The sequence below is a fragment of the Capricornis sumatraensis genome, chromosome 16, assembly GCF_032405125.1.
Source record: "Capricornis sumatraensis isolate serow.1 chromosome 16, serow.2, whole genome shotgun sequence".
NCBI lineage: Eukaryota > Metazoa > Chordata > Mammalia > Artiodactyla > Bovidae > Capricornis > Capricornis sumatraensis.
This window is the reverse complement of record NC_091084.1, coordinates 81,131,167-81,145,086: the sequence shown is the minus strand read 5'-3', so window position 1 is coordinate 81,145,086 and position 13,920 is coordinate 81,131,167. Positions and strand designations below refer to the sequence as shown.

At 47.7% G+C, this 13,920-nt stretch overlaps 1 pseudogene; it reads left to right on the top strand.

The window, feature by feature from the left end:
* The first annotated feature begins 8,131 nt into the window (after positions 1-8,131).
* On the top strand, positions 8,132-10,289 carry LOC138092288 (olfactory receptor 5AP2-like; annotated as a pseudogene).
* Positions 10,290-13,920: the final 3,631 nt, after the last annotated feature.

Sequence of the window (13,920 nt, the reverse complement as noted above, 5' to 3'; positions counted from 1 at the left end):
AGGATGGACTGGTCTGAGCTCCTTGCTGTCCAAGGAAAATCGACCAGTGTTTCCGTGTCCACGGAAGCAGGTCACCATCCATGTGCGAGTGAGAACTCTGGCAGCCGGGCGTTCCCTCATTACAGAGGTGGAGACAGGCACACGGGCAGCTGAGAAGGGGATCACCACATAGCTACCGTTGGTGGTGACACCTAAAACCACTGCCAGAACCGGGATCGAACCAGGGATCTTTGGATCTTCGGTCTAACACTCTCCCAGCTGAGCTATTTTGGCTACTCCTTCTTCTGAGGATAACTGGCAACAAATTAAGAAGTTGAACATATACATACTCTAGGTTCCGCATGAGCAGAATTTCTATAAAACAGAAATTCTCGCACATTTGCATTACGAAACATGTACCTGAAATGCTTATAGCAGCGCTGCTTCCGTTGGCAAAAACGTCAAAGCAGCACAAATATCTGTCAACAGTAGGCACGGATAAACAAACTGGAGCTTATTCATAACAGAAGCTAAACAGCAGCAAAAACAAATGAACTACAGGTTCATTTCTATTAAAATAACACACCATTCATTCCATATCATTCCGTATGAGTATCTCTAAATGAGTATCTCTAAAACATAAGGTTAAGTGAAATAAGAAAGTAACAGAAGAATGCATACAGTATTATTCCATTTATAGAGTTTGAAAACAGGAAATGACCCAGCAATTACTCCTGGTTATATGTATCCAAAAGAAATAAAAACACTAATTTGAAAAGATACGCACACCCCAGTGTTCACAGCAGCATTATTTACAGTTCCCAAGACATGGAAGCAATCCAGGTACCCATCAACAGATGAATGGATAAAGATGTGGTGTGTGTGTGTGTGTGTGTACAGATGAATGGATAAAGATGGTGTGTGTGTGTGTGTGTGTGTACAGTGGAATACTACTTGGTTGCTAAAAAATGAATGCATTTTTGCCATTTGTAGCAGTGTGGATGGACTCGGAGGGGATTATGCTAAGTGAAGTAAGTCAGACAAACACAAATACTGCATAATATTAAAAATACAGCAGGGCTTCCCCGGTGGCTCAGTGGTAAAGACTCTGCCGGCCAGTGTCGCAGACACGCGTTCCATCCCGGGGCCAGGAAGATCCCACCCGCCGCGGAGCAGCTAAAGCTGCACCCCGACTACTGACCCTGTGCTCTGCAGCCCGGAAGCCGCAACTACGGAACCCCCCGCCACAGGTTCCCGAGGCCCACGTGCCCAGGGCCCAGGCCTGGCAACAGGAGAAGCCGCCGCAATGAGAAGCCCTCCCACCAGAACCAGGGAGGAGCCCCACTCGCTGCAGCTAGAGAAAGCCCCCATGCAGCAAGGAAGACCCAGTGAAGCCAAAATATAAAATAAAAAAATAAAATTTAAAACACATTCTTAATAAAAATACAGCAAATAGTGACTGTTCCAGAAAAGGAGCAGGCTCACAGCGCTGGCGCTGGCGGTCAAGAGCCTGCCTGCCAACGCAGGAGAACCACCAGACGCGGGCTCGATCCTGGGCTGGGAAGATCCCCACGCGGAGGAAACGGCAACCACTCCAGTACTCTTGCCTGGAAAACCCCGTGGACAGAGAAGCCTGGCGGGCTGCAGTCCACGGAGGTCACAGAGTCACACACGGCCAAAGTGACTTAGCACAGCACAGTGGTGGCTTGCGGGGCTGGGGGAGGGCCAGGAGCACTGTAGCGGTGGCAGAGCGCGAGCGACAAGCGGAGGGCGCGGGCGCGGAAGGCGGAAGGCAGCGCTCGAGGACGCATGGACAAGGCGAGGGCTACAGCCACCCTTTGTAACAACACGAAATGGAACATAACCCTTTAAAATTGCATTTAAAAATCATCAGGCTTAAGACAATTTTAAAAGAAAAGTAAAACTAAACAACTGTCATATTTAGAAATGTATTCACAGATGGTAAAGCTATTTAAAATAAAGCAAGAAGCGGTTACACAAAATTTGCGGTTTCTCTTGTTGCGGAGAAAAGTGGGGTGAAATTAGCGAGAGGCTCACAGGAGCGTTCTCAGAGCAGGATGCCCGGTGTGTAATCTGTGGACCACCGCCATCTCTGCCACGAGGGAGCTGCTGAGAAACACAGAACCCCGGGATCCTCCCAAACCTACTGAATCAGCCTCTGCATTTTAACGTGATCTCCAGTTGACTCATAACCACATTAAAGATGCTGGTAACGTATTTTTAAGGCAGATAGTGTATGTGCGTGCCTGCTAAATCACTTCAGTCGTGTCTGACTCTTTGCGACCCTATGGACTGTAGCCCTCCAGGCTCCTCTGTCCATGGGATTCTCCAGGCAAGAGTACTGGAGTGGGTTGCCATGCCCTCCTCCAGGGGATCTCCCTAACCCAGGGATCGAACCCATGTCTCCTGCATCTCCTGCCTCTCCTGCATTAGCAGGCAGATTCTTTACCGCTGAGCCGCCTGGGAAGCCCCAAATAGGGCATACATAGGTGTTTAACAATGTTCTTCCAATGGGGTTGATTTCATACACTTTTGCAAGTGTATTTTACAATTGAGAACATTTTTAAATGCATAGTTCAAATAGTCTTAAAATATTTTTCAGACTAAGCATAAAAACAAAGACCATATATATATATATAAGGGAAGACCATAAAGATGATGAAGAACTGAAACCAAACCCAGATAGTTACACTCAAAATCCAATGCTATCTCCACCCTTCTATGCCTTTGCCCCAAGGCATTAAATGAACACACTCCCAGGAATTGATCCTTTTCCAATTCTTCCTGCTACTGCAAGGGCCAAACGGCACAGGGAAAATGGGAGACTAACGGACGCCTTGGTGATTGGATCATTCTCTCTTAGATACGCTGGGGTGAGCTAGGAAAGTTGTTTGCCTATTCAGGTAACCCCTGCCCCTCTTGGAAATATTTTCCTGAAAAACGTTTCAGAAAGTGGGATCCAAGAAATTTAAACTTCGTAATTAAATGCTTTATGTTTAGAAGGAAAGGAAAGAGAGAAGCATTACAATTCAGAATCAAAAAAAACTGTGAAGTCTCAAATATGATACAAACACTTAATTTGATTTTGCACCTGAGTGAAACAGCAAATAATATGTACAATCTGATACCAGACAGTCTGGGATTGATCATAGTTCTGCCACTTTCTATCTGTATGATCTTAGGGGTTTGTGCCTCAGTTTTTTTTTTTCAACTATAAAATGAGAATAAAAATAGTAACTAATATTAGTATTGAGGAACTAAAACGCACTTCATACATGTAAAACCCTTAAGAGACTGCTTGGCACAGATAACTGTTCAACAAATAGTAGCTACTATCATCGAAGAATTGATGCTCTTGAACTGTGGTGTTGGAGAAGACTCTTGAGAGTCCCTTGGACTGCAAGGAGATCCAACCAGTCCACCCTAAAGGAGATCAGCCCTGGGTGTTCATTGGAAGGACTGATGCTGAAGCTGAAACTCCAATACTCTGGCCACCTTATGTGGAGAGTTGACTCATTGGAAAAGACTCTGCTGCTGGGAGGGATTGGGGGCAGGAGGAGAAGGGGACAACAGAGGATGAGATGGCTGGATGGCATCAATGGACGTGAGTCTGAGTGAACTCCGGAGTTGGTGATGGACAGGGAGGCCTGGCGTGCTGCAGTCCATGGGGTCGCAAAGAGTCGGACACGACTGAGTGACTGAACTGAACTGAACTGATCATCAGTATTATTTATGAATTCACAACTGTATTAAAATGTAGAAATAAAGACTTGCTAAGAAAAACTGTCCAAAACTTGTAAATGGGGAAAAGTGCATGTCTTTTCAATGTCATTCTGAGACATTGCCTAACAAGACCTCCTGAAGATTAATTTAGGAAAATAAATCTACTTTCATTCACTGTTTACTATTTATTAAAAGTTCCAGATTCAGTGAAGTTACAATAGATACTAACTTATAGATTTTTGCCCCACAGAAATGCAAGTAATACCTGTGTTGCAGAAAAAAATAACCCCAAAGTGCCTACGTCCTTATCCTCCAGCTTCAACAATGAACAATTTATAGCTTCACTACTATTACAACTTCTCCCACCCAGATTTTTTTTCACTCTTTCAATATAGTTTAATATTTTAGATTTATAATGCATTTTAACATAATTTTTAAACTTGCAAGAATAATACAAGAACATTGTGTCCTTTAGAGTTACCGTTCCTAATTTGTTCCACTTGTTTATAAATATAAAACACTTTAAATATTCATATATAATTTATTCGAAACCATTTATCACTAAACACTTTAATGAGCAGTTCCCAAGAACAGACAGTAGAGTTATCAAAATTGGGACATTTTAGAGTGATACAGTATTGTTATCCAATTCACAGTTCATGTTCAGATCCTGTCAATTATCTTCAAAATGTTTATATTTTTCACCGTGCACCCATCCAGATTATTTTAAAGAAAATCTCCGTGTCCTGCTACTTGATTTTAATGACCATATATATTTTTTATTTCATGTTGATGCCTAGACTTTGCTCCTGGTCTTTCCACTGGGTAATCAGGCCTGACTCAGAGCTCCGCTGCACCACCGCATCTCAGCTGAGAGCCGCTGGGTCATGTTCTCTTCAGCTCAAACACTCAGGATTCCAGAACCTCCACCCCCACTCCAGGAGCCTCAGCTGAGCCATCAAGGGACAGGCTCGGGGGAGCAGTGTCAGCTGACAAACAGAGAGGAGGCCGTCTCCCCACCACCCACAAGCAGAGTGAGAGAGAGGGAAAGAGGGGGAAGCCTCACCTGGGAGATGATCCGAGTGCATTTTCGCTCCTGGCTAACCATTCCCTTGGTTCCTCCTTACGCCCATTGGCATTTCCTCTGCTTAAATGTTAGCTGCACTTCTGAAAATACAGTTTTTTCAATTGCTAATGTAAATAAACCACCAATTCCGTTAACAAGGCTCCCAGTGCCTCCTTGGATGAGTCCCTGGTGGCTGATGCCAGGAGAGCTTCCCAGAGAGGGTCAAGCCCCAGGATGCCTGCCCCAGGGCGCCCACCCCCTCAGGGCTCCAGCGCGGCTGGGACACAGGAACAGCAAGGCAAGGGGCTCAGCCCGGCCTGACCTGCCCTAGACTCACTCTCGTGGAGCTCAGCGTCACCGACTCATCCTCCAGGGAGCCCAGGACAGGCCCTCCGTGTCCACCCAAGGTGCCCTGGGCCCTTTAGTAGAATAGCTGGGAAAACTGGCCTCCAGATTCCAGCAAGCCCCCACGGGGGAAGACAACGTCCCTTCACCCACAATTCAGAGTCGAGGGAGGACGCGGGACGGCTCCCTCCTCTCCTTCTGAGCCTCCCTGCGGCCAAGGTGGAACCACAAGCGCCAGCTCCTCAAGGAGACCCTAACTTCCTCTGCCTCAGGACCAAAGCACGTGACCAGACTCTGCAGGGGATCGTCCCTTCTGCCCTGAGACTGACCCTCCCGGGATCCCAGGAGACGAGCTGGACCCGGTGTGTGTCAGGGCCTCCCGGAGCTCTGAGCCTCCACTGCACCTGGGGTCATGAGAGGGCAGAGCCAGCCTGATAAACTGGCAGGACCGGGGACGGCCTCAGCTTCAGTCCTGAGGGCCGCTCTCTGTTCCCCTGAGCCGGGAGCCCTGCCATCAGCTGAGTCCAGAAACAGCTCTAGAGAGAACCCCAAGGACACGGGCTGGAGTGGAAGTGAGTCTTGCAATCCCCCGCATGCCTGGTGGGGAGGATCCTGAGTTCTCACTGGAGATATGCCAGGTGGGAGCACCTCCGCTGAGGTGGGTGATTGTCCGTCGGAAGTCCTACTGAGTCCCCCACCAGAGCTGGTTCAGACAGCTGAGGTCCCCTGTTCTCCTCTCCTTGCTCTCCCCCAAATCTGGACGCACCCCACCCCCTACTCTGCCAGCCTGTAGGCGTTTCCTGAGACCCTGCTGCATTCAGGGGTCCCAGCCATTACATGTTCATAATCTAACTTGGAGTGGCATGAACGTTAGTGAGTTACCTGTTTCCAGAACTGTGCTAAGTGTAGTGACCTGTGCTATCTTTCTACCTCATGGAAACTGAGGAAACTGAAGCTCAAACTGTCTTTGCCATGCGTTTTTTGCCCGGTAAACATTTACAGAGGAGATTAATTCCCACTTCCAGGCTGTTGCACACCCTCATCTCTTCCACAAAGCTCCACCTTCCTGATTTGTCAAGGTCCAGCCCCGTCCCTCCTCTTTCTGAAGCCCTCGCTGGTCACTACAAAGGTTCCTCCCAGGCTCCTTCACTCCTGAGTCACAGGAGTCATTTTGTCTTTCAACATTATTTCAAGATCCTAAATGGTCAAAGTCATGCTTTATGCTATTCTGAACAGTAATTGTTTAAATACTGCTGAACAACCTCAATTGTTCAAATATTCTTGCATAACTGTAACTGTTCAAATATTTGCTATTCTCTTGATACAAAACTTAGAACAGGCTCTGCTTTCAGAAGTTACAGTGTGATAGAGAAACAAACAACCCAGCAGGGGGGAAAGAAAGTCTTGGAAACACTGACCAAGCCCTGTCAAGCGATTCTAAATGCATCTGTGTGAGTCAGACTCAACCTCCAGCTTAGAGCAGCAGACACGGGGATTCCAGCTCGGGGAGGGGAGGCCCCTGGCAGGGCTGAGGCAGGACTTCGCAGGCGTCATGGAGGACATCCGGAGGCTCCTCACTAGCTGGAGCCTCGGGTCCATCTGCAAGGCTGTCAGTCAAGGCCATCGCCAGTGAGGATTATCAAAGATGGGCCTCTGAAGGACTCACGTGCTCCTCTGGGAGTCGGGCGGGAGGAGCAGGTGAGGAGGGAACCTAGTCTGTCTGGACAGGGAGGATGGTAAGAGAGAGCGGGCGGGAGAGGAGGACCAGAGCCCTCACTTCCTGGGAAGCAGGATGGAGGCGCTCCAAGCAGGACGTGAGGGTGTGTGTGTGAGGGTCTGCGAGAGTGTGAGTGAGTGTGCGTGTCCGTGTGTCAGTGTGTGTCAGTGTCAGTGTGTGTAAGAGTGTGTGTGTGGGTGTGAGTGTGTGTGAATGTATGAGTGTGAGTGTGTGTGAGTGTGTGTGTCTCTGTGCGTCAAGGGAATCTGGCTGTCGTCTTACGAGAGAAAAAGAAAACCATTAATACTCACTGTGGACCAGAGACTCTTCATTTGCGCAAAATTAAGCCCTTCAACCAAGGAAGTAGAAACGGAGGAGCGAACATGGAGAAGGCGGAGGGCGCCTGGGGAAGAAGCGGAAGTGCAGGGCCGGAAGCAGGCCCGGAAGCGTCGGGCTGGGCACGTGGCCGGGCTCCCCGCCGCCGGGACCGCCTTTCCGCGCTGCGGCCTGCGGCCTGCGTGTGTAGCTGCAGGCCCAGGAGAGCCGGGACGGGACCCCGCCTTTCCCGATGATTTGCTGCGCTCCAGACATTCAGAGCTTTCCCGTTCATTCAGTTCATCTAGGCCACAGAGCAGTCCCGAGTAGGTATATGATCTCTATTTCACAGGTAAGAGAAACAAGACTCAAAGACACAGCTTATCCAGGGAGACACAGCCCGCGAGAGGCGAGCTGAGATGAGGGCTCAGGTCTGTCTGCCTTCACAGCCCGTGTCCTGCCCACTAGAGCGTGACACCCCCACGCATCTTGCAGAAGAGGACTTACACGCGCTTGGCGTTCCTCCGCATCGTACTTTGCACAGGCAGACACACTCAGCAAAAATACCTGTTAAAAAATAAAAATAAAAACGACCAAATGTAAAGTGAGTGTATTACTTAAGTAGTCTAGGGACAGAAGACTTGTCTTTTCCCCTCAAAGGTAGTTATAATTCCCCTCATGAAACCAAACAGAAAATAAACATTAATTATTTGTAGAGCTAGTAATTACATTGAGGGAAGGAAGGAGGAACAGCAATATTATTCTTATCAACACAAATTTAGTTCTGCTATATAATTTACATGCAGGATCCAACTGAATCCTTATAAAAAAAACCTTGTGAAATAGGTTAGAATAAATCACCTGTTCTACAGTTAGGGAAACTGAGTCTCAGAATGGTTAAGTGAGCTGTTCAAACTTATGGAAGTAGTGAGTGTCTGAGTGATGATCGGTTGCCACCTCTGCAGATGACGCCTGGAGAACTAGCCCTTGCCGCTGGAAACTACACCCCCCTCACCCAGTTCATCCTGCTGGGATTCTCCAATGCTCCGGACCTCCAGAAACTTCTCTTTGGAGGCTTCCTGCTCATCTATGTCATGACCGTGGTGGGCAACCTGGGGATGATGGCGCTCATCCTCATGGACTCCCGCCTCCACAGGCCCATGTACCTCTTTCTCAGCGTCCTCTTTCCTTGATATCTGCTACTCCTCTGTGGTCACACCCCGGCTGCTGGGCGACTTTCTGGCCTCGGGCAGGTCCATCTCCTTCAAGGGCTGTGTGGTCCAGATGACCTTCTCTGTGATGCCCGCCGCGGCTGAGAGCTTCCTGCTGGCTTCCGTGGCCTGCGACCGCTGCACGGCCATCTGCCGACCTCTCCACTGGGCTCCATCATGACCAGGGCCCCTGTCTCCAGCTGGTGGCTGCTTCCTCGCTTTCGGTGGCACTAATTCTGCTATTGAGACTGGGAATGTCTTTGCCCTGCCTTTCTGTGGGCCCAACCAGGTACCGCACTACTTCTGTGACATCCAACCCCTTCTCCGTCGGGCCTGTGCCAGCACAGCCACGGCAGGTATGACCCTCTATACCTTCTCTGCCCTGGCTACCTATCTACCTGCTGCCCTCATCCTCACCTCCCACGGCCTGGTCTTGGTGGCCCCTGGGAGGATGCGCTGGGCAGCTGGGAAGGAGAAGGCCCTCTCCACGTGTGCCTCCCCCTTCCTGGCCTTTGCCATCTCCTACAGCACCCTGATTTCACCTACGTCCGGCTTCATGGAGCTTCCCTGGTGGCTCAGATGGTAAAGCGTCTGTCTACAATGCGGGAGACCTGGGTTTGATCCCTGGGTCAGGAAGATTCCCTGGAGAAGGAAATGGCACCCCACTCCAGTACTCTTGCCTGGAAAATCCCATGGACGGAGGAGCTTGGTGCAGACCACTGTCCATGGGGTGGCAAAGAGTCGGGCACGACTGAGCGACTTCACTTCACTTCACTTCACTTCCAGCCTCATGGATCGACTGACGATACCAGTGGCCAGGTGGTGTCTGTCTGCTACACCATCATAACGCCCATGCTCAGCCCCGTCATCTAGAGCCTCTGCGACGAGGAGGTGAAGGAGGCCCTCCCTGCAGAGGAAGCCCCTGCTAAACCCTGCGAGGTTGTTGGTTGGCAAGAGGAAGGTGTAGCGTCTTCCAAATCAGACTGTGAACCGTCCTAGCCAGGAGCAGCCTGGTTTGGAAGAAGGGGGAAGAAGTAAGAAAGAAACAGCAAATACCATACTTTATACAGAGTGTTGCTAAAGCAACTTTGCACCCATTATCATATTCAGTCTTTGCCATTGCACAGTGGAGCAGCCATCCTAAGGATGATCTCATTTTACAACTGAAGGAGATTTCACTCAGTAAACATAAGTTAATAACCTAAAGCAATTCATGACAGAGTAAGTATTATATTTAGAATTATAAAGAATTATATTTAGCCTGGATGTCTTTGAATATGCATGTAGGGGGCTTCTCTGATAGTCCGGTGGCTAAGAGTCTGTGCTCTCAATGCAGGAGGCCCGGGTTTGATCCCTGGTCAGGGAACCAGATCGCACACACCAACTAAGACCTTGTTGTTCAGTCGCTCGGTCATGTTTGACTCTGCAACCCCATGGACTGCAGCAGGCCAGGCTTCCCTGTCCTTCACCATCTGTCTGCGTTTGCGCAAACTCATGTCCATGGAATCAGTGGTGCCATCCAACCACCTCATCCTCTAAGACCTAGCACAGTCAAGTAAATAAAAATAAAAATTTAAAATAAACCAATAAATATACATGCTATATGGTGAGTATATGTGTTTTGGAGAATCACACAAATGAGGAACGTGAACTTGACATACTTCAAGGTTGGACGCTGGACTGGAAAGCACGCTCTTAAACTAAGGCAACATTTTTTTAATGCTTCCCTCTTGGCAACTTTTTGTCTGTCTGTCTTCCTGGGTCTTATCGCCTAGCGCAGGGCTCTCTCTGGTTGCAGAGCGCGGGGCTGCTCTTCGCTGCAGTGCAGAGGCTGCTCGCCGTGGCGGCTTCCCTTGTTGCGGACAGGCGCTTCAGGAGCCGCAGCTCGCAGGCTCTAGAGCGGGTGCAGTAGTTTGGCACACCGGCCCAGCTGTTTCGTGGCTTGTGAAGTCCTCCCACACCAGGAATCGAAGCTGTGTTCTCTCCATTAGCAGGCCGACTCCTGTCCACTGGAACACCAAGGAAATCCGAGATAGAGCCTGAACCCGGACTGTGCTGGCCTCACTCTGAGATTTTTGGATTATCAAAAGACCTTCAGATCTGTCTTAAGGATGTGATTCTAAATATAGACAATCTTACTATACAAAGAGGCTTATCACAGCATCATGTTTGAAAACAAAAACTTGGGAGAAATCTAAATATTCAAAGAAGGAAAAAACTAAACCCCTAAATGTTATGTTGATGGAGACGACATAATAACACGGAAAACAGGAGGTCAGAATAGTGGGATTGCAACGTGATACAAAGGAGTAGGGAAAACCGGGGCGGAACACACACTGATGTAAACGATGGTCTTACTAGAGCAGTGGCGCTGTGAGAAGAGGCTTTTCTATTTTTCTCAAAAATTTTACAAAACTTTTTAATGAGCATATTCAATTTTGATATTTTATTCTAAAAATGGATAATTTAAAAATCCTTTCCAGTAAACTAAGCGTGAAAATATTTTACTTTTTTGTGTCTCCTTCCAGAAAGTAAATATTTACGAAATTCTTCCTATGCATCACATTCTTTTAACTAATAAACCAAGTTTTTAGTACACATGTGCAATTAACGTCAGGACTAGAACATTATGGTAAAAAGACTTGATAAAAATTAATCTAGTTCACTCACCTGTAAAAATATGTATGAGGTCATCAGGTCACCACAGGGTCACCACAGGGTGGGACCTGCCAGGTTAAGATCCAGAACATGCATTAGGTAGCTTTATGCTGCGGTGACAATCCCACAATGTCCACCAGTTAACACCACAAAGGCTTTTACCTATGCTAAACTGGAGACACACCAGGTGACTCGCCAGGGCAGACTTTATCCCTCCGTCAATATCTGGACCCCTTTCATCCGACAATGCCATCATCTCAAACTCGAAGAGCCCTCCAAGACTGCCAGGGAAATAATCAAGAAGGCCACGGAGCGAGCTCTTAACCATCTGGCCTGAGGTTGGCTCACGTCACCTCACCCTCTTATGGCTTTAGCATAACTGCAGGAGAGCCTGGGAAATACAGTCTTCTTAGTCCAGACATAGGAACAGTAAGTGAGACTTCATAAACACAAAGCTTTGTCTCTGTCGCCGGCCATTTGGGCAGTTGATTACACCGTCTTCTGTACGGAGTTCTAGAACACCACCAGATTAAATCTGAAATAAGCCTCTGGTTAACTCATGTGCGTGCATGCTAAGTCACTTCAGTCGTGTCTGACTCTTTGCGCCAGGCTTCTCTGTCCCAGGGATTCTGCAGGCAAGAATACTGGAGTGGGTTGCCGCGCCCTTCTCCAGGTTAACTCACGCTCCTCATAATTGAGGTGAACCGTTTCCTAGGGTGAAAATGTCTGAACATCCTTTGCCTGTGCTGAGCTACCTCTCGTTTTTTGAACTGCACACTAAGATCATGGTGCCACCACAAGCAGCAGAATGAATTCTGAGACCTGCTAGTTGACAGTTGCCGTGGCTCAGACGGTAAAGTGTCTGTCTACAATGCAGGAGACCCGGGTTCGATCCCTGGGTTGGGAAGACCCCCTGGGGAAGGAAATGGCAATCCACTCCAGTACTATTGCCTGGAGAATCCCATGGACAGAGGAGCCTGGTGGGCTACAGTCCATGGGGTCGCACAGAGTCGGACACGACTGAGCGACTTCACTTTCACTTTTCCCTTTCATGCACTGGAGAAGGAAATGGCAACCCACTCCAGTGTTCTTGCCTGGAGAATCCCAGGGACGGGGGAGCCTGGTGGGCTGCCGTCCATGGGGTCGCACAGAGTTGGACACAACTGAGTGACTTCACTCACTTTTCCCTTTCATGCATTGGAGAAGGAAATGGCAGCCCACTCCAGTGTTCTTGCCTGGAGAATCCCAGGGACAGAGGAGCCTGGTGGGCTGCCATCCATGGGGTCGCACAGAGTCGGACACGACTGAGCGATTTCACTTCAAGTTGCAGGTCACAGTTCCCTGGGATTCCAAACCTATCGCACGACACAGTAGTATTTACTAAGAGGAACTTAATCTAAGTCTAAACCCTGTAATGCATCACCCATGAGTGTGTATACACAAACACTTACATTCTTCAAGAGAGAATAAGAAACGGCAAAAAGGAAAGCATTTTGAAAACATGAAAGTCAGAAAACAAAAAGTAAAGATCAGTGTGCACATGACACAACTATGGCACAAGTGAAAATTAGCAGACGATCGCGGCTATCCACCTTCACTAAACGAATGTTGGACGAGTATTTATACTTTCAGTCTGAGGAGTGGCAAAGTGGTGTCCTCTCTCTCCCATTCACTGTTGTGTCCTCAGCGTCTGCAGCAACGCCTGGCCCATCACAGACACTTGATGAGGGAAAGCACGGGCCTCTCACGCTGCTTTCCGTGGACCTGCAGCGGCGTCCACGCCTGAGAGCTTTTGAGAAACGGAGAAGCGGGAGACCCGGCAGATGGGAAACTGTGGCGGCGCTGTGTGAACTGGGCTGACTGCTGTTGAGAACAATTCGGCATCAAGTTAAAAAGCTGAACATGTACATACACTATGATTCAGCAATTCAGTGAGTAGGCATAAAATCAAGAGAAATTCTTGCAGATTCGCATTTTGAAATATATACCAGGAATGCTTAAAGCAACACTATTTCCCATAGCAAAAAAAAAAAAAAAACGTGAAAGCAACTGTAGGAACAGATGAATGAAACAGTGCATATTCATACAACAAAAACTAAACGGCAGCAAAAATGAAAGAAGCAGAGGTTATGTAGCAAAATAAATGTCTCCAAAACATAAGACTGAATGAAATGAGAAAGTAACAGAAGAATACACACAGTGTTACTCCATCTTTAGGGTTTAAACATAGATAATGACCCAGCAGTCATTCCTGGGTACGTACATACACATATACGTAAATATATCTCTCCAAAAGAAACAAAAACACTGATTTGAAAATGGGCATACAGCCCAGTGCTCATAGCAGCATTATTTACAATTACCAAGGTATGGAAGCAAACTAAATGCCCATCAACAGATAAAAATAGATAAGAATTTATTATATAAAAATACATCTTATTTATATAAAAATTTATCGATGGATAAAAATGAGGTGGTACGTATACACACACATACACACAATGGAATCACACTCGGCCATAACAAAAAAGAAAGTTTTGGCACTTGTAGCAAAACAGATGGCCTTGGAGGACATTATGCTAAGTGATATAAGTCAGACAGAGAAATACAAGTAATGTATGATATCATTTACATGTGGAATCTAACAAAATACAGACGAGTGAATATGACAAAAAAGTCGCAGGGGGCGGAGCGAGGGTTGCTGCGGGGGTGGGGGGGTCGGGGGCTCAAACTCCCAGGTGTCAAATAGACTAACTGTGCATCGTGCCTGAGGAACCTAGCCAATATTCGGTAACAACTGTACGTGGAAAGCAAGTTTTTAAAATTTTTTTAAATTTTAAATGGGCAAAATTAAACTATTATATATTTAGAAATGTATTAACAGA